The 22,097-nt window shown below is 40.3% G+C and overlaps 1 long non-coding RNA gene across 3 annotated transcripts in view; it reads left to right on the forward strand.

Annotated features, from left to right (window-relative positions):
* Window positions 1-18,255, forward strand: part of LOC141495973 (uncharacterized) — a 41,518-nt gene extending 23,263 nt beyond the window's left edge. Inside the window, exons 2-4 of one of the 3 annotated variants that reach the window (XR_012470916.1) lie at window positions 1,552-1,618; window positions 9,863-10,045; window positions 15,334-18,255. This is a non-coding gene — a long non-coding RNA (uncharacterized LOC141495973). Of the gene's footprint in view, window positions 1-1,551; window positions 1,619-5,665; window positions 8,702-9,862; window positions 10,046-15,333 lie in introns of those variants that run through there. The other 2 variants (XR_012470918.1, XR_012470917.1) reach the window with 2 other exon arrangements.
* Window positions 18,256-22,097: the final 3,842 nt, after the last annotated feature.

Here is a 22,097-nt window from a genome sequence, read left to right on the forward strand (position 1 = left end):
TCAAAACCTCTAGTCCAGCAGGTACCTTAAAAAGGAATTTTCAGGGGCAGTTAGGTGGCACAGTGGATAGAGCACCAGGACCAGGAATCAGGATGACATGAGTTCAAATACAGCCTCAAACACTGAATAATTATCTAGCTGTGTGACCTTGGGCAAGTCACTTAACCCTATTGCCTTGCAAAAAACAAAAAAGGAAAAAATAAAAAAGAATTTTCATTCAAAGAAATTATATTTCCAATGAACATGGACTAAATGCAGCTGCCCTCAGTCTTCCACAGAATGAATTGAGATATGAAGTGCTTTCTCAATCAATGAATATTTAATTTTTTCCACTTAATTGTTTTTTTGCAATTGTATGTAAATATAGTTTTCAACATTTATTTTTATAATATTTGGGGTTCCAAATTTTTCTCCTTTCCTCCCTTCCCTTTTGCCTCCCTAAGATATCAATCTGATATGTTATACATATATACACATACACATACAGATACGTATACACATACGTATACGTATACATATACATATACATATACATATACATATACATATACATATACATATACATGTACATATATAGTCAGAACAAAAGGAATAAGCCACAAGAGATAAAAAACAAAGACATGAAATCTGCAATCAGACACCATAATTCTTTCTCTGTATGTGGACAGCATTTTGTATCATGATTCTTTTGGAGTTGTTTTGGATCATTTTATTATTGAAAAGGGTTAAGTCTTATTATTGATCAGTGCACAATGTTGCTGTTACTGTGTACAATGCTTTTCTGGTTCTGCTCACTTCACTCAGCTTCAGTTCATGGCTTTTCTGAAATGTGCTTGTCCATCATATCATATGGCAGAAGAGTACATTCATATACTAGAACTCGTTTAGCCATTTCCCAATGGACATCCATTCAATTTCTAATTATTTGCCACTATAAAAAAGATATGCAATAAAGAATTGTTTGTACATGTAGGTCTTTTCATTTTTTAATAATCTCTTTGGGATACAGACCTCATAGTGGTATTGTTGGACCAAAGAATATTTCCTTTTCAGAATTCCAAATTGCTCTCCAGATTTGTTGGATAAGTTTACAACACCAACAATGCATTGGTATTCTAGTTTTCCCACATTCTCTCTAACATTTATCATTTTCCCTTTCTATCAAATTGGTCAATCTAATAGATGCAAAGTGTTGTTTTAACTTGCATTTCTCTATTTAATAGTAAATTAGAACTTTTTATGTGACTATAAATAGCTTAAATTTCTTCATTTTTTTCATATCTTTTGTCCATTTGTTAATTGTGGAATGATTTGCATTCTGGTCAGTTTGACTCAAGTCTCTACATTTTTGAGAAATGAGTTCTTTATCAGAGATATTGACTGTGAAAATTGTTTTTCATCATTCTTTACTTTTCGTCATGGTTACCTTGCTTTTGTTTGTGCAAACCCTTTTTAATTTCTTGTAATCAAAATTATTCATTTTCTATTTCAAAAAGTTCTCCCCTCTGCATAGATCTGACAAATGATTCTTTTCTCTCCTATTTGACAAAGGCATTTATATGGCATGGAAACATTTTACAAATATTGTCTCATGTGATCCTCATATCGACCTGGCAAGGTGAGTGATATTATTATCTTCATTTTATATTTGTAGAGACTGAGGGAGACAGAACTGAAGTGTGTTCCCCATGTCACATAGTAAGTCTTGAAGGCCAGATTTGAAAATAGAGCCAGCTCTCTATACACATGTAAAATGGGTATCATATTGTTTATCTTTACAAAGGGAGGATGGAAGGAAGGGGAATAAATGTATGGAATAAATATTTTGTTAAGGAGCTTCTGACAAAAAGCTAAGTCATTTGTCTTCTACTACTTCATTCCCAGAGTTTCTACTGCTGTAATTTTGGGTTCAATTGACAAAGATTCAGTAACATCAATAAGAAGCACTGTTATCTATGCTCATCAGAGTTGAGTGAGAACTCCCTGGATTCTTCTCCCCCTCTCTACTGAAAGTTCTCTTTTAACTCTAGACTCAGGAATATGACTTGTGTTGAGTCCCAAGCATCCTAGATGGAAACAAAGGGGTTATTATCAAACTCTCTTTCCACTGATTCTTCTTTATGCCAGAAGTCCAGGACATATTCCTGAGAAGAAGAAAGATACTTACTGGATGATGGCAATCAAGTAGAGCAGAATGGTTCATTTCTCATTTCCTTCACACAAAAGACATGCTGATCTCAACAGACTCATAGAAAATAAGAACAAATTCCTAAAGAAGAGGCAGCAATAATTCATAACTCCTCTTAACCTCTCCCAGGAGACTGATACCTAAAACATCAGAACAAGAACATTTTTTTCTGGGATTTCTCAAATAAGAGGGTTTCTTCACATCCCCAACTATCCAAAATCTGTAATCTGAGTCATTTGTGGATAACTGGAAATGTCCAGAGCACTTTGCATACCATCAGGGACATGGATCCTCCCCATAAGCACAAAACCACTTCACACAAATAACACAAGTATTTGTTAGGAGTCTACAGTGAGCCTGACCCTGGGACAGAAAGACAAGTGTACCCCTTCCATTCTTTCCTAGAACTTCCACACTATTGGAGGGAAAGCACATACAGAGACACAATTTGGTTTCCTGATCTCTATGCACTGAAGTGTCATCATTGACTCTACTTAACCCCATTGTCCCTTTTAATTAGCCAGGACTCACAGTGGAGTGTTGATCAGGCCTGGAGACAGAAAGACTCATCTTTATGAATTCAAATCCAACTACAGACACTTACTATCTGTGTGACCTGGCTAAGTCACTTCACTTTATTTGCCTTAGTTTCCTTATCTATAAACTGAGTTTATGAAGGAAATGACAAAACCACCCCAGTATTTTTGTCAGGAGAATCCTAAATGAGGTCATGATGTGTCAGACTGAGTGGACTGAAAGGGTTCAGCATCTGAACACCAACAAATAGTCCTACTGGGTCTCACCCCCCAGAAATCTGCTGAAGACGATAATTCATTTTCCTCTGGGACTTTGATCCTTTTGGAATCTTTTTGGCATTGGGGATGCCAGACTTCAGAGACCCATCCTCTAGAAATCTGTTCAAGGTATCCATTCTCTATTCAAGGTATCCAGCTGGAAAAGTGGGTCAAGGGCTATATCGATAATTAGGAAAATGAGTTCATCTCCTTTCTGAGACATTTACTAGCTAGTCACTTCACTTCTGCCTGCCTCAGTTTTCTCATCTGAAAAAGGAGAATAACAGTTCCTCCTTACTAGGTTGTTGTGAATTTCAAAGGAGGTAATCTTTGTCACAGGGCTTGTAATACCTAGAGTGGTAAGTATCTTAGAAATACTTATTCCCACCCCATTCCAGCTTAGGCTCCTAGGTCTTTGAGTAGGGAAGACTTGGGTGTTCAGAAGGATCCCAACATTAGTTCTCAGTCTCTAGGGAGGACTAAGGACTTTACCAGGACCCTTACCTGTACAAGGTTTGAGTGATCCTAGACCCTGGAGCAATTTGGTGCGAGCTCAGGACACAAGGAGGGCAGGTCCTGAAGGAGAAATGCCCCATTCCAAGTCTTTATGGACCCTGGAGTTTGTAGACTTTTACTCTCTGAATCCAGTCACTGGTCTTGGCTGCTCCCTGTTTGTCTCTGAGCTCCTGAATAAGCTTCACACCAATGACCTTTTCTGTTCTGGGCCAGGTTGCATCCATCCAGGTTGAGAGAGTCTTTGGTTGAGGAAAGGGCCTAGATGGATCTTCCCTTGCCCTATAGATTCCAACAGACTGCAATAGAAAAAGGGATCCTGGCACAGGATCTGGTTCCAGAGAGTCCCCAATGCTCAGCTACAGCCTTCCATCCTTGCCCAGGCAGGAGAGAGTGAAAACAGGGTCAAGGAGAGTCAGGAAGCAATATATTTTTCTCCTTACTAAGAGGAGGGACCTTTGGTGTCTGGGAGGCAGTCAGGGAGGTAGCCTTCTTGTCCTTCTAGGCTGCAAGGCAGGATGAACCTGTGAAGCCCTAACCCTAAGTTCCCCAAGCCTTACCCAAGAATAGAGTGAAACCCCAAGCAGAGGAAGGTATGACCAAGCTCTGGAGACTCCTACCTTTTTCTCTGTGTAGAGAAGTGGAGGGACATGATATAAGGAGTCAGGACAGTTCAAATATCACCTTAAAGCCCCAGTTATTATGTGACTCTGGACAAGTCACTCCATTCCTCAATTTCATTGTATGGAATATTTGGGTGGAAGGGGTTGGACTCAGGGACACCTACAGTCCCTTTCCAGCTTCATGTCTCTGATCTACAATTCTCCAACTGAGAGAAACATATTGGGATTGTTTATATAGGGAAAATAGCCATGTTCCTTGAAGCCCAGAACTCTAGGCTTTTCTTCTGGTCTGGCTCTTACCAGCCAACACTGGACAGTCTTGAAGCCCTCAGTGAACATTCAAGAAAGGCAGAGAGGGGGGGCAGCTAGGTGGCGCAGTGGATAGAGCATTGGCCTTGGAGTCAGGAGTACCTGGGTTCAAATCCAACCTCAGATACTTAATAATTACCTAACCATATGGCCTTGGGCAAGCCACTTAACCCCATTGCCTTGAAAAATCTTAAAAAATAAAAAAGGCAGAGAGGACATGTGTGCAAAACCACCACAGCAGGCAAGGAGGAAGGGGAAGTAGTTGGGGTGTTAAAGTTTCAGTGATCTCCTGGCCTGAACCTGGGGAGGTTTTTGTTCAAAAATATATCACTGTGGGAGGAAGCTTAAGATCCTGCTGACAATAATAGACTGCAGCATCCTCAGCCTCCATACTACTGATGGTGAGAGTGAAATCTGTCCCAGACCTACTGCCACTGAACCGGGCAGGGACTCCAGAATTCAGCCTGGTAGCCCAGTAGATGAGGAGTTTGGGGGCTTGGCCAGGCTTCTTCTGGAACCAATACAAGAGGTCATCACCATCACTATATGTAATACTCTCACTGGCCTTGCACTTCATGGTGACTCTGTCTCCTGGAGATGCAGACAAAGAGTCTGGAGACTGTGTCATCACAACATAACCAGAGGAATCTGAAAGGGAAAAAAAATAGATGAAAACAGAAATATATGAACATTTCAGCACAACATTATGTAATTATATATGTATTTAGACTCAGAAAATTCAAGTCAATTGGACTCTAAAAATGAGACACTATTTGGTATGTTTCAGAGACATGATAGTTCTGGTCCCAGCTGTGCCTGTGAGCCCCTGTCATCCAGACTGGAGCTGACCCCCATCTCCTCTAAAGAAAGGGTCACAAAAACTTTTACCCTTCACACAGACTTTCCCACCTATGGTGATGTCTTACCCTGAGCCCAGAGCACCAACAGCCAGAGAAGAAGGGGCAGAGACATTGTTTTATGCCCTGGACACCTGCAGGCAGTGACCTCTGAGCTCAGAGTGAGACAGGTGGAGGCAGGAAGATATTTATACTTGGAGCAGTAGTCCTGACAGGTCCCTTGGGCATTCTTATGCAAAGGAAGCACTGGGGCACAAGTCTCAGCTTAGGGACTGCCAATGCCAGGCTGAGAGACAAGGGGCTGGAGAGCAGCCATGTGGAGATCTCCTCTCTGATCTATTGATCTGGTGACCTGGTGTGTCTGTCTTGTGTCTGATATAGGAATGATTGCCACAGGTCCTGACGGATGAACAGGAACTTCTGCTCTATGTCTCTTCAGGAAGATGAGATTTCTGAAACCCTCAGAGAGAACTCTAAGCCCAGAGGCCTGGAAAATTGGGAGAGGAAACAGGAGATCCCAATTTGTGGGTTTCAGTGTTAAGTTTTTAATTCTGCCTCCACACTTCTCCTCTTAATTGAAAAATGAAGGATGCTGTAAGGTCTTTGGCTAAGCTTGGGCAGGTCTCAGAGAAGACCTGAGACCTCCACCCTGAGGACCTCTTACCACAGTGACTATTGTTTGTTTGCATGAGACAATGGGAATGTCTTTCTCTGTCTTCATCCTCCATTCTCATATATTGGGTCAGCACCGATGTTTCTTGTTTGAGTGAGGATGTGAAACAAAACTACATTTTTTCTATTGAGGAGATGAGGCACAATTAGAAGGAATAACATCATCCAGTCAAGGAGTTGATTTCTTCTGATCCTAGGGTGAAAATTATTGCTTTTTCTCAAAAGAGATGGAGAAGGCCCATGGGCCTTAAGTTGAAAGAGGAGGCAACACCTACTATTCTTTTGAGCTAGAGAGAGGTTTGCAGCTTAATTAGAAATTGGAGATAACAGAGTGTGCAGGAGTCTTCTTCCTCTTCCAAAACCAGTCTGAACTTCTGATAATTTTCCATTCACTTATTGCTGAAGCCTACCTTGCAGAATCCTATGTTTACCCTTGCTGGGAGGTGAAAAGAGCTCAATTGTTAGCTAATGTGAACATTCTTTTTCATTGCCCTAATTTAGGACTGGGATGTCAACTGATCTTTTCCAATCCAAATTTGTTAGCATACGAACTTTGCATATAAATAACACTTTAAAGGTATCATCTTTAAGGATTTTAAATAGCTCTGCTGGAATTCCATTACTTCCACAAGCTTTATTATTAGCAATGCTTTTTTAGGTCCATTTGACTTAATTCTCTAAGATATCTGACTCTAGATCAATATCTATACCATCTTGGTTGTCTGTTTTGGAATTTGTTCTTGCCACCTTTTTCTTAATCTTTTCTGCTTCTGCAAAATCCCTGCACTTTTTGTGTTTTAGCATGCCCATGTTTCCTGGGAAAGTGATTTTTGATATCTCTAATTTTCTTGAATAGATCTCTTGTCTTTCCCACTCAGTTGTATATTTCTATTGCTTTGTTTTGCTCATTTAAGAAAACTCTCTTCTCTCTCCTTTCTATTCTCTGGAATTCTGCATTCAGTTGTATCCATTTCTTCTTTCTATTTTATTTTCCTTCTTTCCTCAGCTATTTGAAAAGTCTTATCAAACAGGCATTTTGCTTTCTTCTTTTTCTTAAATCTTTTCTTTGATATATTTGTCATTTTCAATTCATATTCATAAGAGATTTCATTTAGGTCATATCTATATGGTCTGATAGTGTTCATTCTTTCTTAAGCTTCAATTTTGTAATAGGAAGTACATGATGTGAACTAGAGTCAGATTCAGTTCTAGTTTTAACTAAATGCATTGAGCTTATCTTTGGCTGCACAGTATATAATCAATCAAATTTTTTCATAGAGCATCTGCTAGTGTCTATGTTTAAAGTCATGTTTTGTGTTGCTGATAAGTGTGGCTATGACTGATACATTTTCATGTGCAATTTACATTAGTATCGGCCCTAGTTTATTTTGTATTCAATATTCCTGTTGTCCCAATTATCTTTCCTACTTTTCTTGGCAATTGAGTTCCTACTATAGCATTCCAATCCCCTATGATGTATATGACATATTTTTATGTTATTTATTGAGGATCTTCTGATCAATTTAACCTTTTTAGCATCAGTTGGACTATAGGTCAATGATTTGCCTTGTATTTCAATAGATATCATTCTTACATTTGAGTACAAAATGTCAACTTCAAGCAAGTTACCCTGCTGTCATATTTGATATATTGATTCCTTCAACTCACCTTGCTCCTTTGAGTAAAGTGCTTAGGGGATGGTAAGGGCACATATCTGGGTTGGTTTTCATATGTCTCAGTATTAGTTTTATTCTATGACAATGAAAGATGCTCAGATAGAATCCCAATTGTTTGTTTGTTTTTTTTTTTTTTTGGCAAGGCAATGGGGTTAAGTGGCTTGCCCAAGGCCACACAGCTAGGTAATTATTAAGTGTCTGAGGCCGGATTTGAACTCAGGTACTCCTGATTCCAGGGCTGGTGCTCTATCCACTGCACCACCTGGCCACCCCAGGATCCCAATTGTTAAGAAGAAATATCTATGAAAGGGAAAAACTGGGGCACCATTGGTAGAAGTCATGAAGGTTGGATGCAGAAGGCTGCAGGAGGCCAGAAAAATGGTAGTAGGGATAAAGGGGTGAGGAGGGCCTATGTGAGTGTGAAGGTCACAGATTCTGGTGCTGGTTGAAGGGAATGGAAGTAAAGAGATGATAGAGGGAATGTGGGAAAATATGGTAGCCATTTAGTTGGAATTTGACACATTTGAAGTGAAATCATCATCTGTTTTTGTGAATATGCTTATTTGTGTGAACAGGAGTATGCCAGTGTGTGTGTGTGTGTGTGTGATCATACTTCTTTAATTACAGGCTCAATCCAGTGTTTATAAAAATAAATTTCTCTCTTGTAGTTATTTTATTGTTATCAGTTCTCTCTTTTTTCCCTTTGGTGTTGCAATGGTGCTAAGTGCCTTGCCCAAATAAGTATCAAATGTCTGAGGTCGAATTTGGACTCAGATCCTCTACCCCTGAGTCACTTAGCTGTTCCTGTCACTTCTCAGAATGAAGTCCCCTACCCTAACTCATCATAAAAAATCTATTTCAAAAAAAGAAAAGAATCCCTCTAATGATAACTATCCAAAAACTAAAACCAACTAAACCAAGATAAAATCCCATACATTGATCTGATCTGAAAATGTCTGACAATGAATGTCTCACACCCCACCTGTACAACTATGGTACATACCCTATTCAAGTGAGGAAGGAGGCACATTTTACCACCAGTCCTTAGAAGTCAAGACTATTAACTACTTTGGCCAGTTATATGACAAGAAGTAAAAATTGTGTTCCCTGGGGTGGCTAGGTGGAGCAGTGGATAGAGCACTATCCCTGGAGTCAGGAGTACCTGAGTTCAAATGCAGCCAGCCTTGGACACTAATAATTACCTAGCTGTGTGGCCTTGGGCAAGCCACTTAACCCCATTTGCCTTGCAAAAAACCTAAAAAAAATTGCATTCCCTTTGCTGATTGCAGATATTCTGTGGATTGTTCTTTGGGTTCTCCTTGCTTTTGCATCAGTTTATCCAAATTTTCCCAAGTTTCCATGATTCCCTAGAACTCTCACTTGATATGCTGCAATAATTATTGCATTTAATAATAAAACTTGCATATCCATCTTATTGCTACCACAAAATAGAAAACTTTCAAAATGTAGTTTATATGTGGAAATTGGTATCCACCTATTCCCCAAGTCTCACCTGTGCTTCCAAGAAACTTTAGTATGTAGAGGCCACACCCCAGTCAAATCATCTCAGCAGACAGGCTAAACCAAGTGGAGAGTAACTGAAATGCCTTGGTTATATGGGTGAGTTATGAAGATGGCTGCCTAAAGCATTCCTCCTCAGAATGGTCCAGTGAGAACAGTTTGTTCTAAAAACCATGAAAGTGACTGAAGCATGCACTGTGGAGCACTGAGAGCTTGGTCAGGTATCAAAGACACCAAGATAATCTATTGCATCCCGTGCCATTGTCCTCGTTGTCTTGACTTTTGTCCAGCCACTGGACTTTGATGGCCAAAGAGAGTAAGACTAATGACTTTCTGATGATTGTGACCAACTTTCCGTCACTTAAATCTCATTTCCCCTCAAGTTAAGTTTCTCCTAGAAAACAAAGGACATAAATGATGAAGTGATGTCAGGAAATCCCAGCACCTCTCCCCCAGACAACACCAAATGCCTTTAAAAAATAACTGTAACCAAATTCTAGAGCGGTGAAACCCACAGAAAGACTGAATGTAACAATTTTCCAACCCAAAACACCTTGGAAGAACCATGGAAAATATCTGTTACACCTGGGTGAGAAAGTGCCAAAGTGTATCTGGGGCCAAAGTTGGAACAAACTGACTTCAGCCATCTAGGAACATCCAACAGGGTGCCTCAGTTCCTAGCAATGGTGTTGGTTTCTAAATTTCTCAGCCCAGGGACTGCCAAGGAGAATTGAGAAGGGCAATGGGAAAACTCTGCATCAGAGTGAGTGAGGAGCCCAGGACAGTGCAGAACTCAGTACAGACCCAGCCTCAGGAGCCTGGAGCAGACCTGTGAAGCCACCTGGTAGGGAGGAACCCAGAAACTGCTTCAAGAGGACTCAGTACACAGATGGTAAGGGGATTTGGGGAGACCACAGTAGTCCCTTTGTTATCTTTGAAGCAGGGCATAATTCGTTATTTGCTCTCCAAGGTGGACTTCCTGTGTGTCCTTGGGTGTCAAGACAGACACCACTTGATCTGCACCAGACTGAGAAACTGCTTGTGCAGCTGGGACCCTAGTAGATAAATGTCCCCTCCTATCTTCGTCTTGCCACCCTAATTCAATCATGATTTCTTGTCACCTTTGGGAGGGAATTAATCCACCCCCTTTGCTCACCTACTGCTTTTTTCCTCCTATCAGCTCTCTTCACTTAGCAGGACACTTCTGTTCCCCCCTTTCCTTTATTGTAGTTTCACAAATATGCTAACTTCTATCTCAATTTTGATCTCCCCTGCCTGAAGTGACCCATACATAAAAATATTGACTGAGAGAAAATATGTAAGAGCAGACTCTAATTAGGTATAATTAGCTACCAGTGATTAAACAGGGAGACAGAAACTATTCCCATTCTGAGTTGAAGTGAGGCTTCCAGAGAAGAGATAAGCATCTGTCCCCAGGGACTAGAATTTTTATTTTAATTAAGCTTGCAGGCCCTAGATGAGAGTGACTCTTTTCTGTGTCCTCCAGAGCTTGCATTCTGTGGCATAGAATCCCCTTCTGGACAGTAATAACTCTTTTCCTATTCTGGGTTATGGAAGAACCAAATCTGGATAGAAGAGGAGAAAGTTCCTTATTCCTCCATTTCACCCAAGTGATGTCACTGATGTTGTTAGTCTATTTACTAGTATTACTCAAAGCCTTTCTATTCCTTCTCATTGGGTCCAGAATCCCAGGATGAGGATTTAGCTATTGAATAGGAAGCATTTCTTCCACACCAGAGCTGTATTTGGGCAGTCTTCACATTTTCATGTATGATTGTTTTATTCCAAGAACTAGAATAAGTCCATGGTATTTACAGAAATTAAGTATTAAAAGGAAACTCCAAGGGGAAGGGTTCCAGGCCACAAGAGGATTGGAATCACTTCTTCAGCATCTACCCATGGTCAAACTCAGACTCAGGAAATATAGTTGAGTAGTTAATTAGCAAGAGATCATTTGCTACAAAAAATGTATCCAGGTTCTTAGATTAAAAATTTGGTTCATTCCAATTGTTACTTAAAGATTAATGAAAAGATGAGTCACAGTTCCAATTGTGCTACCATGTGTTGCCAAATATGTTGTCTTGGAGAAAATTATGAAAAGGAAGATAGACACAGGAGTCCTGGGAGTAGGAGCCCCCTTTTATCCTCAACTCTCCCCCCCACCAGCTTCCTTTTTTCAGCAGAGTACTTCTGGTCATCATAGGGCCACTTGTGAACCCTAAAACTGTAATAACCTTAAAATATAGAATTAAAATAAAATAGCAGAAAATGTGTTAGATAGCTGAAGCTTTATTCTCTAAGATCTTACCTCTAATCTATACATAGAAGCCATTAAGGTAAAGACCAATCCAAACTTGGAGATAAGGGAAATACTTATGCAAGAACAAAAAGAAGAGAAAATCATCCTCCTTTGTGACCTGGAAGTGAAGTTACACAAGATCAAGTCGAGCAAATTCTCCTCAAAAACAATCATCCTTGTACAATACTTTCTTGTTTCTTATTGTCTCTTCTGGTAGGACAAACCTGCCAGCCGCCTCCTGATCACTGTCTTCCTAAGGATGTAAAGAACATAGGGAGAGAATCCCAGGAGTCTTGACTTCTTACCTAGTGGCAGGTGATAAGTGAAGACTGAGGCCTCCCTAAAAGAAATCAGTCTTTTTTACCAGGAATTTAGAAGCGTGTATATATATATATATATATATATATATATATACACATATATATATGTGTGTGTATATATATATACACACACACACACACACATACACACACACACACACACACATACATTTACATTCCCTCATTTTGATTACAGTTAACATAATCACATCAGCAACAGATCAACTAAAGTTGTTTAGAATGAAAAAAATGGGTGGCATATTGGAAGGAAAGATAGCATCTCTTGGAGACCTAAGATTGCTAGACTAGGCAAGTAACAAAGTCAGACAGGGCTGAACAAAAGACAACCAATGAATTTCTATCATTTACTACAGAGAACTAGAACAAAACCTCCTCAACAAGAACTCGGGCTCCCAAGAAGTGAAACAATTTCTGTTGATGCAAAGCTATAGAGAGGACTTGAAATGTCAGCCCTTCCCCATTTGGATTGTCCCCTTTATATCCTGGGGGCTGTACTCTTGCCAGTCTGCCTGGACTGTGCAGACAGGGATGGTTGTAGACAAGGTTTTGTTAGAAGGAGTCTATGGGACCAGAAAGGGGAAGCCCTGGAGATGTGAGCCTGCCCAGGGATCAGGGGTTGCTCTGCCCTGGGGACACAGAGGAGACAGCTCCTGCTCTGAGATGAATGCCCTGAACAGTCTGGGGAGGTTTTTGTTCAGGGCTGAAGCACTGTGGGAGGCAGGTCCTAATTCTCCATTCAGAAATAATCTCCAGCATCCTCAGGCTCCAAGTTGCTGATGGTGAGAGTGGAATCTGTCTCTGATCCTTGGCCATTGAAGCGGGCAGGGACTCCAGATGCCAGCTCAGTAGCCTAGTAAATGAGGAACCTGGGGGCTTGGCCAGGTTTCTGCCGATATCACCGTAAGTGGCTGATATCATATTCTTTTGTTAGACTTCCATTGGCCTTGCAGCTGATGGTGACCATCTTTCCTAGAGATCTGGACAAGGAGCCTGGAGACTGGTTCAGCACAATGGCTCCTTGGGAATCTAGGGAACCAACAAAATCAGAGGAAGGCAGAAATAAATGAAGGCTCAAGTTAAAGAATATGAATGAAACTCTTTTGTGAGCCTAATGGAAACCTAAATGATCTTTCAAGTAGTTGTATTTCCCCTCAACATGCAAAACAAAAATAAAAACATGTCTGCCATGAACCTCACAAGGTTCATCATCTAGGACCTGGTCAGCCCCTGTATGCCTGTGCTGTTCCTCAATTTTCTCAGAGAATAAATCCAAGGGTCATTTAATCTCTGAAAACCTGGGATCTTCTCACCCTCTTCACTGCTCTGTGGCTTGCCCTGAGCTCAGAGCACCAGGAGCCAGAGAAGCCAGCATGGGGAGATCATCCTGTCCTTCGGAGATCTGAACCGTGACCACCCAGAGCCCTGAGAGGCAAGGAAGGAAGGAGGAAGCTTTTATATCCTGAGTAGGGCTCATTGAGTCTCTTGAGTCTCCATAGGCAAAAGTGCCCTGGTCTGCTGGGAGTGTTACCCCCAGGAAACCATCAGCTACATTAGGTCACACTGCCTGAGACTGGCTCTGGAGGAGGCATCTCCTTCTTACATCCTCAAATGTATGATCTCAAGAGAAAAGGCAAGATCATGGTTAGTGTTGTAGCTGCTTATGTTCTAGAAATTTGGAAATCTCTGCTCAGTGTGAGACTGTGAAGGTGAGTGATATTTCTTCATAAAGATGTCACTGAATTCATAATCATGGTCTTCTCTGATCAGGATTCTATTAGGGACAAGAAAGAATCCTTTGTACAAACATCCATATGGGGTTTCCTTCTTCCCCATCATTCTGTGACTATTGAGTGAATGAAGGAATTGATTGGGGGCTATTCCAAAGATAACCAGAGAAGCTTCCTCTTTTCTCAAAGGAAACTGGAATTTTTACAGACTCAACATTCAGATTTATAATCCTTATAAAGTAGAAAAGCAGTGAAAACTTGCAAACTTTATGAAGAAATATGGAATTTCATTGATGGCCTCCAAAATCTTTAGGGCTTTTATGTCTATTTTGTATAAAGTTTCTGTACTATCTTCTTTCCTGACTTTTCTGACTTCCACTTGTAGAATTCTGATGTTTAAGAACAATTTACATTCCACTGTAATAACATGGTAGTGATATTATAAAATAAAATGAACACATCAAAGATTATTTCCTCTAAACTAATGGGAAATCAGATTCTAGCCTGGTATCCTCTCCCTAAGCTTACAGAAATGGCCAAACTTATGATCTCGGTCTTTGACCCCCTCTCTTGTTAGGAATGAGAACCTCTCTTGGACAAGGGCTGAGGAAAAGGATTCTAGAGCTATATATTCACAGGACCTCTGAACCACTTATGGACAGACCTATCAGGACACACAACCTATTTGGGCATCACATACACTCAAATACACCCAATGATGGGAAGAGAACAATGAAAGAGGCTTAAAGTTCCCTTCCAAGAAAGTTCCTCACCACTACTGACCCCCAACATGATACCTCTTCAGTGGTCATGAAGGCTGGTCAAACATATTGCTAATTTTCTGGGGCTTTGGAGACAAAAACTGGTAACATCTGTCAGTGGACAGGAAGAAGAAGAAGAGAAATTATCCTGAAAACCATATTTCCAGACTAGAGAAGCGAATGCTGAATAAGACCTCCCCAGGATTGCTGAGAAGCCTGTCCTGGTGCTACCTGTCAAGAAACAAGAAAAACATGTAATGTGTCAGACCTGCCCTTTCCCAGAAACTCTTTAAATCTTTCCCCTAAATGGACCCTGATGATCTTTATCTGAGTAGTCCCTATAGTCAGGGGACAAGGAAAAGAGAACAGGGAGTAAGGAAGAGGACCAGGGTCAGGATCCTGACTTGAAAGAAGGGGAGGGGAAGGTTTTTTTTCCTCCTTTCTACTCCCTACCCTTTATAAGATGTGGGAGACTGGAATATGTACCCTCCCCCAGCTGGTCTGTTAGTGCCAGCCCTCCCCTGGGCTCTATGGTAGCACAGACCCAGGCCCTCTGGAGGAAGCAGCTGCTCTCCTCACCTAAAGGGCTTGGCAACCAAAGGAGGTTTATATGTAGGTCTGCACCACTGTGGGAGAGGGACCTCAAAATGCTGCTGTCAGTAGTAATGTCCAACATCCTCAACCTCCACACTGCTGTCATTGCCAAAGTAAAAAGGAAGAGGCAGGGCATGAACTGGATTTGTGAGCCTATCTGTAGTGGGCAATCTTTTCTGGACTCTATACTCCTTCCTATGTTTTCTCTATTAATGTCCAACTGAGACTTATATTACTGTTCTTTTAAGTTGATGGTTTATTACATTATAAACAGAATAATATCTGGGGATTCTCCTCATAAAAATGTTAACATTTTTAAGTAATACTTTGTTACACATGTGGAATTCTGATGTTTAAGAAGAATTGCATTTCACTGTATTAAACATGATACTTATATGATTAAATAGAATGAACAGAACAAAATTTATTTCCTCTAGACTAACAAGAGAGATCAGATTCTACCCTGGTGTTCTCTCTGAGATCAGCAGAAGAATGATCAGCAGAATGACCTCGGCCTTCTTAGAAGAAACTCTATTCACAGCACCCTCCTAACCATTTATGGATGGATCTATCAGGACACAATGACCTATGTAGGTGTAGCATACTGCTCAAACACATTCAAGGATTGCAGAAGAACAAACCAAGAAGCTTAAAGTTGCTTTCCAAGCAAGTTCCTTACCACCATTGCCCCCATCACAATATCTCTTCAGTGGACAGAAAGGTTGCTAAAACCTATTTCTGACTGTTTGGGGCTCTGGTGTCATGAACTGATGACCAAGACTGAGGGCCAGGTCAAGGAGAGATTGTCCTGAGAACCATATTCTTAGAATAAGATGGCAAATACTGAATTGGGTCTCCCCAGCAATGCTGAGGATTCTGTCCTGGTGCTGCCTGTCAGGACAGGGTACAAGATCTGGCTTCCAAGCATCAGTGCAAAGAGACCTCATGAGGTCTGGACTGTTTTATGCAAGGGAAGGGTCATCTTCATGGTGGGATGACCTGTGTTTTCAGTACCATTCCCCCCATGAGATCCCACCATCTCCATTGTAAAATGAGTTCTTTTAGTTCCACCTCTGACTAGCCTGCCTGGAGTATCTCTTGGTAAATCTATAGCAGATTACTGACAATGCTTATAAACAAGGAAATGTTCCCTGTCTTAGACCACTCTTGATCAACCAAATGGAGAGCCAGATGTCTGAGATGGAGGCAGAAAGGACAAGCCTTTAGTTAAGAGAAACCACCTAAGAATTAGTTGTGAACAATGAAATGGTAAATTTCAAAAGCAATTGAGAGGACCGACTCAAAGTAAGCAATTCATCTTGGAAGGCAAGAAGAAATCCTAGGCTGATAGAACAATGGGTTTGGGAATCTGGACACACACCATTGTTGCTCCCGAAAGAAGTAAGGCTGCCCTATACGTTCTCTCCCATATTGCTGTGATGTCACATGTTAATAAACTGTCCTTCCAACTTCTTTCCTCCCTAATTTGACTCAATTCAACTGCATGAGACCTAAATGTAATGGAAAGATGTGTTGGTAGTATAAGCTAATGTAAAGATTTCCTCTTGAGAAGTTTGTAAAAGTATAATGAGAAGCATGTATAATCAGAAAAGGAGATTGAATATCTGGGTAGCAAGAGGAAAAGGGTGATAGAGAAAGAACTCAGCTCCTCCAGTCTTATCTTTGAGATATTTAAAGACTAAGAAGAAGGACATCAGTGGGGTAGGTTGTATTGATTTTTGAAAGGATGTGGATAAGAACTGCATGGGAGGGCAACACTTGTGGGGTTTCCATTGGCATTGGCACTCCTGGTCTCTCTAGGTGTGTCTAAGGCTGCCATGTTTCCTCCTGTAAGTCTCTGAGCCTTTCCATATATTCACAGGAGGGTAGATTGGGGACACAGAGAGGATTGAGGTCAGGAAGACTTGAATTCTAGTCTAACTTCATGTCCTTGAGCAAGTCACTTTACCTTCAAATGCCTTAGTTTCCTCAACTTTAAAAGGGGGATAATTGTACCTACTAGAGTTGTGGTGAGGTCAAATGAGAGTTTTGGGGGTAATTTTGATAAAATGCTTCACACGGTGTCAGGGATATAATAGATGTTTAACAAAGGCTTGTACCATCCTCTTCCCTTCCCTCTTCCAACCAATCTGTCTATAAGCAAGAAGATTCCTTCCTTTTGGCCAAAGCTGACATTTCCCTGAGACACTCATTTCCAATGATTCTGATTAACCTCATGACCTTATACTAAAATGTCTTTTGGGCAACTTCAATTTCTCCCTTTCCAGTGGCTCTTTTCACTCCAATAAACATTTTTTTTCCTTTTAAGTTCATAAATGACTCTTAGTAAATACAATGCATTGGAATTTTTCCCCCTTATTCTCTTTGACCTTGACCTCTCTGTGTCATTGAGGTTGTGGATAATATAATCACAGAGCTGCTGGAAAAGTCCAAGTAGAGACTCTGAAATTCACAGCTCAGCAAATTCAAAAAAGGATCCAGAAATTAAAATCCTGGCCTCTAATACTGATCTACACACATCTGTAATGTTTGGACACAAAGCAAACCAAACTAGAGATCCTTGGGTTGAAGACAAATTTGATCTATCACAAGAATTTTTATTTCCTTTCATTAGTCATTATTTGGAGTCTGGGGTTCCTTCTCTCAGTTAGGAGGCTACTTGTCTAACCTCTGTTCTATGGAATGTTAAAATATAATGAAGACCTGCAGCCTTCCTAAGATAAGAAGCCTTATAATAGGACAGGCTTTGCAAATTTGCAATTACTTTGCAAAGTAATTTGGCTTGTTTTAAATGGGCTTCAATTCTGTACTTATCTTTTGAAATGTAAATCTCCTATCTCAAATAGCCTATAGTGAACTTAAATGTAGTGATATATAATTTGACTTAGTTTATCTCTTGATACCAAACTGAGTCTGTTTTAACTTTTATGGCCCTGGAAGATGTGTGCATAATTGTAACCTCATTGACATGGAGGTATCAAAAAAAATTTATTTCTCTGTTCCTCTGAACATAACTGAAAGCTAGAAGTTTTGTTAGAATGCTAGTTAATATTGAGAGTTATTTTTCTGAGCTCTGAAACTGTGTTTGTACCTAATAAAATTTAAATTTTAGCCTCTGGAATTTCTGCATGGTAGAATGTTATTTTGGTAGTGTTGCCAGGAGCTGTTGTGACCAGTTGAAGATAGAGAGGTCTTTGAATGGTGAAAGAATTCACCCACATCCCTGGGACTTAAATTGCTCAGGATTTATTATAGGAGCCTGTAAAGTATAAAGATTAAAACCTTTTCTCCTCTGGGATAAGTAGGAAGCAGTTTATAAACTTCTCAGAATAACAAAAGATGAGGTGAAGTTTGTTTGGGAGGGAGGGAGAGGAGAGAGAGAGAGAGAGAGAGAGAGAGAGAGAGAGAGAGAGAGAGAGAGAGAGAGAGAGAGAGGCAAGGTGAGCTAACTTGGCCAAGACTTTGGAGTCTGTAAGCCAGGCTTTTATAGGCTTGTGAATTCTCTGGCTATTGAAGGGTCTGGAGACTAAGGGCAAAGGGAAATCTCTCCTTCACTTAACATGACTGAACCCAGGGAGAAAGTTGAAAATTGGGGAGTGGGAATGAGGAGCTATTACAAATTTTTACATTGAACATTGGGACAAAAGGAATCAATTTACATTACAGGAGCAGATGGCTTTTTACAAAGTTTTAAAGTTTAAAGGATGACTAAATGTGTCTCTAATTTTCCTTTCTTATTTGGAGTCTGGGGCTGCTTCTCTCATTTAGGAACCTACTTATCTGGCTGAAGTCTCCTATATTTATAGCTCCCTGCATCATATTTTCATAACTTTCTGCATCATATCCCCCCTCAGATTATTGGGACCCCGATTAATCTGGGCCTTTCAGGACCTAGTTGTATGAGATAAGCAATGCTCCACAGGTATCAATAATTTGAACTCTGAGTTAGGGAGCAGGATAAGTCTTTATTTCCTCAAGAAAAGGACGCATCCCATTGCAAAACAAGATCAGTCATAGTGTCAAAAATAAGAAAACTTGTAAGGCATTAATACTAATAATAATCCTATCTCTAAATTCACTCATCCCACCATTGTTGGTAAGATCTAGAAGTGGCATTTTGATTGGCTCATTGAGTAGATGAAAAGCCTATTGAATGGGACTCAAGAGAAAGAGGTGCAGAGAATTTGGCCTCAACAAGATTTCTTGTAGAAGTCTGAGAAAGTTTTTCTCTGACAGTATGCCCATGCCTTGACCAGTCCCTCTTTTTACTCCTCTCTTTTTTTACTGTTAGGAGACTGTTTGGTTTCCAGAGCTAAAGTCCAGCAAGTAAAGTTTGTCCTGAGTGTGGCAGAGCAACAATCCTTTGCCCTTAACCTCTGGATGAATTCTCTTGAGGCTAAAATCACAGAACTGATGATACCTGATCTTGGACAAACATCAGCTGACCTTATTATAAAGGCTGTTATAAATGGACTTTAGTCACTTAAGCAACCTTGCTTCACTGGTGGCCTTATATCTCATCACTATTGCTATACCTCAAACACATACAGTTTTAATACATGTATATATATTTACATATATGTGGGCATATATGTATATCTATATGCATTCATACAAATATAGATATAAAGATTCAACCTCACTGCCTGGGGTTTCCTCTTAGAAGAAATCCAGCCATACATGCCTAGTTTTTGTCCTGCAATAGAATAAAGAATATTTGTTGCTTATAATCACTATTACCTCTTTGGTTTTATTTTACTTTATTTTGATTTTCAGAATTAACAACTGGGGTATTATTTCTGTGAGGTCTTCAGTAATTTTCAGATTTAACAAGTGCATAACCTATGGAACTCCTTGATTTTTTTATTTGCGGGTTCTGCCATAATTTCTCCAGGCCCTTTTCTCTCCCTAAACTTTAAATTGACACCTTGAAATACTCTACATGCTAATTTCTAAAATCAATAATATTTGGCCTAGGGTTTATGATCAGTTCATGGACTTGACCTACTGGTTCTGACCTATCTCAGTCTGACCTCTCCTACCCTCTTCCTTGTAAATGCATCCTCTGATTTGAGATTCCCAGAATAACACCCCTTGCTCTCATTCCAAGGTAGTTATTCTTTAGAGCTCTGGGTCCTATCTAGTGGCCTTTCTGGAGTCACAGATACTTGAGACCCTGGCAGGAAAATATGAAGGATTGGGAATTGGTTAGTTTAGAAATGAGAAGACTGTTGGATAAATCTCTGTCCTTGTAAAGAGGAATGAACTCCATAGACTCTTGTCTGTAAGCTCTCACTTTAATTTCTATCTCGGTATCTATAGCACCAATGAATTAATAGTCCATGGCTAGAAAAGAATGACCAGAATGTATTACTGGGAGAATTTCGCTTCTTTTGAGGATGAATGGGAATTTCCTTAGGTAAAATCAAAGACAGGTGCAATGGTTGCATACTCAAATAGAAAAGGGACCACCAAGCCATTCATAAGGATCCCTGCCAATATTGACTTAGAAAATCATAAATTACCATTATTTGGTGTTGATTTTACTTTTATTTATTTTGTTCAATATTTCTCAACTACATTTTCATCTGGTTTAAACAGCAAACCTGTTGATAGATATCTCTGGTCTACTCGATAGTCAATGAAAAAAATCGGAGGTACAGTGATTGAATAATAGGTTAGGGAACCTGCTATTTGTCTAACTGGAATTTTGTGACAAGGAACACTATCCTTGAATAGATAACTTGGGATCCATATCCTCTCTAAGGGATAACAATCAGGAGCTAAGCTTGGACCTAAACAAATCTTGGAGCATGATAGAAACTTCAGGGACAAGGGCTGCCTGGCTTTGACTAGGAACAAAAGAACATCTGTTAGAAAAAAACATGTCCCTGGCTTGGGGAAGAGGAACACTGGAACTTGTAGGCTTGAAATAGGAGGGTGTTAGAGAAAGGGGGTTTGGGCTTTGGGTTTAATTTGGTGGGTGATGGCTGTTCAGGGATAGTGTAGGTCCGGTAGCCCCATCTGATCTTCAGAGCTTAGCAAGGGAAGTGGCACCTGCCTTCTCTACCCCTTTGGCAGCAGACCTGAGTAATCCAGTCACTTGTGTGTTCTGTAGAAATGTATTGATTGCTTGAGAAGAGACAGGAACTTCCAACACACAGCATACCCTTGTGCCTTATTTTCAAAGACCAAAGTTTATTTCATTTCATCACTGGACTTCATAAGGTATTAAACTATCCAGGCAGGTAGTGGTTCAGTAGTTAGAAGACTGGACCTAGTCTGGAAGAACTAAGTTCAAATCTAGCCTCATACATGTACTAATTTTACTTTATGCTTTTAAAAAAACATGTTGAGAAGAAGTCTGTTAGAGTATAATAGGAATCATGGAAAAGTCACCACTTTTATGTTTGAGAAAACTGGATTGCCTCTCACTGTAGGTTGAGACAGCCTGGAAGAACTGGTTCTAGGATGATAAGGACTTGGGGAATACTTGTGTATGGGGGAGATATAGCCACCTGCTTCTGGTTTCAGAAACATCAACTGTCTGAATCAGGACTTCCTGAGGCCTCCCAGACTTAACTTCACACGAGGCCAGGAAAGACTGATTCTAGAAATGTCAGCTTATTGGATGATCTTGAATAAGTTTTTATAAAACCCAGACCTGTAAAGGTTCCTCACATCTTGTTGGCAGAAAGCTTCAGAAAGGACAGAACTTGTTCTATCTCATAAGAGCTAGAAGGCAGCTCAGATTTGATTATTTTATAGAAAAGGAAATTGAGGCCCATTGAGTTCTAGGAATTTTCAGAATCAAGTAGCACCTAGATAAGTTACCAAGCAAGGATTTGAGTCTTGTTTTTTCACTTCATCCAGCCCAGGGACCTCACTGTTGCTCATTTTCCTTGGGCTGCTAAATGATCTCTACAAATAAAGTCCCTGCTCTCTAAGAGTTGATGCTCTGATGGAGCCAATTCAAAAGAGGAATGGGCTGGCCCAAGAGGGAGTGAGTTTCCCAGCCCTAGAAGCCAGGCAAAGAATATCTGACCTCTATTAGAGTCAGCAATTCATCACACTTTGAGTCTGGAGCAATACTTTGAAGGCATAAAAGGAGCAGTTCCTGCCTTATATTCTCCTGACTTATAGAGAGGATTTTTAAGGATGGGTATAACCTTTCTGGATT

This window comes from Macrotis lagotis, chromosome 1 (genome assembly GCF_037893015.1).
Source record: "Macrotis lagotis isolate mMagLag1 chromosome 1, bilby.v1.9.chrom.fasta, whole genome shotgun sequence".
NCBI lineage: Eukaryota > Metazoa > Chordata > Mammalia > Peramelemorphia > Peramelidae > Macrotis > Macrotis lagotis.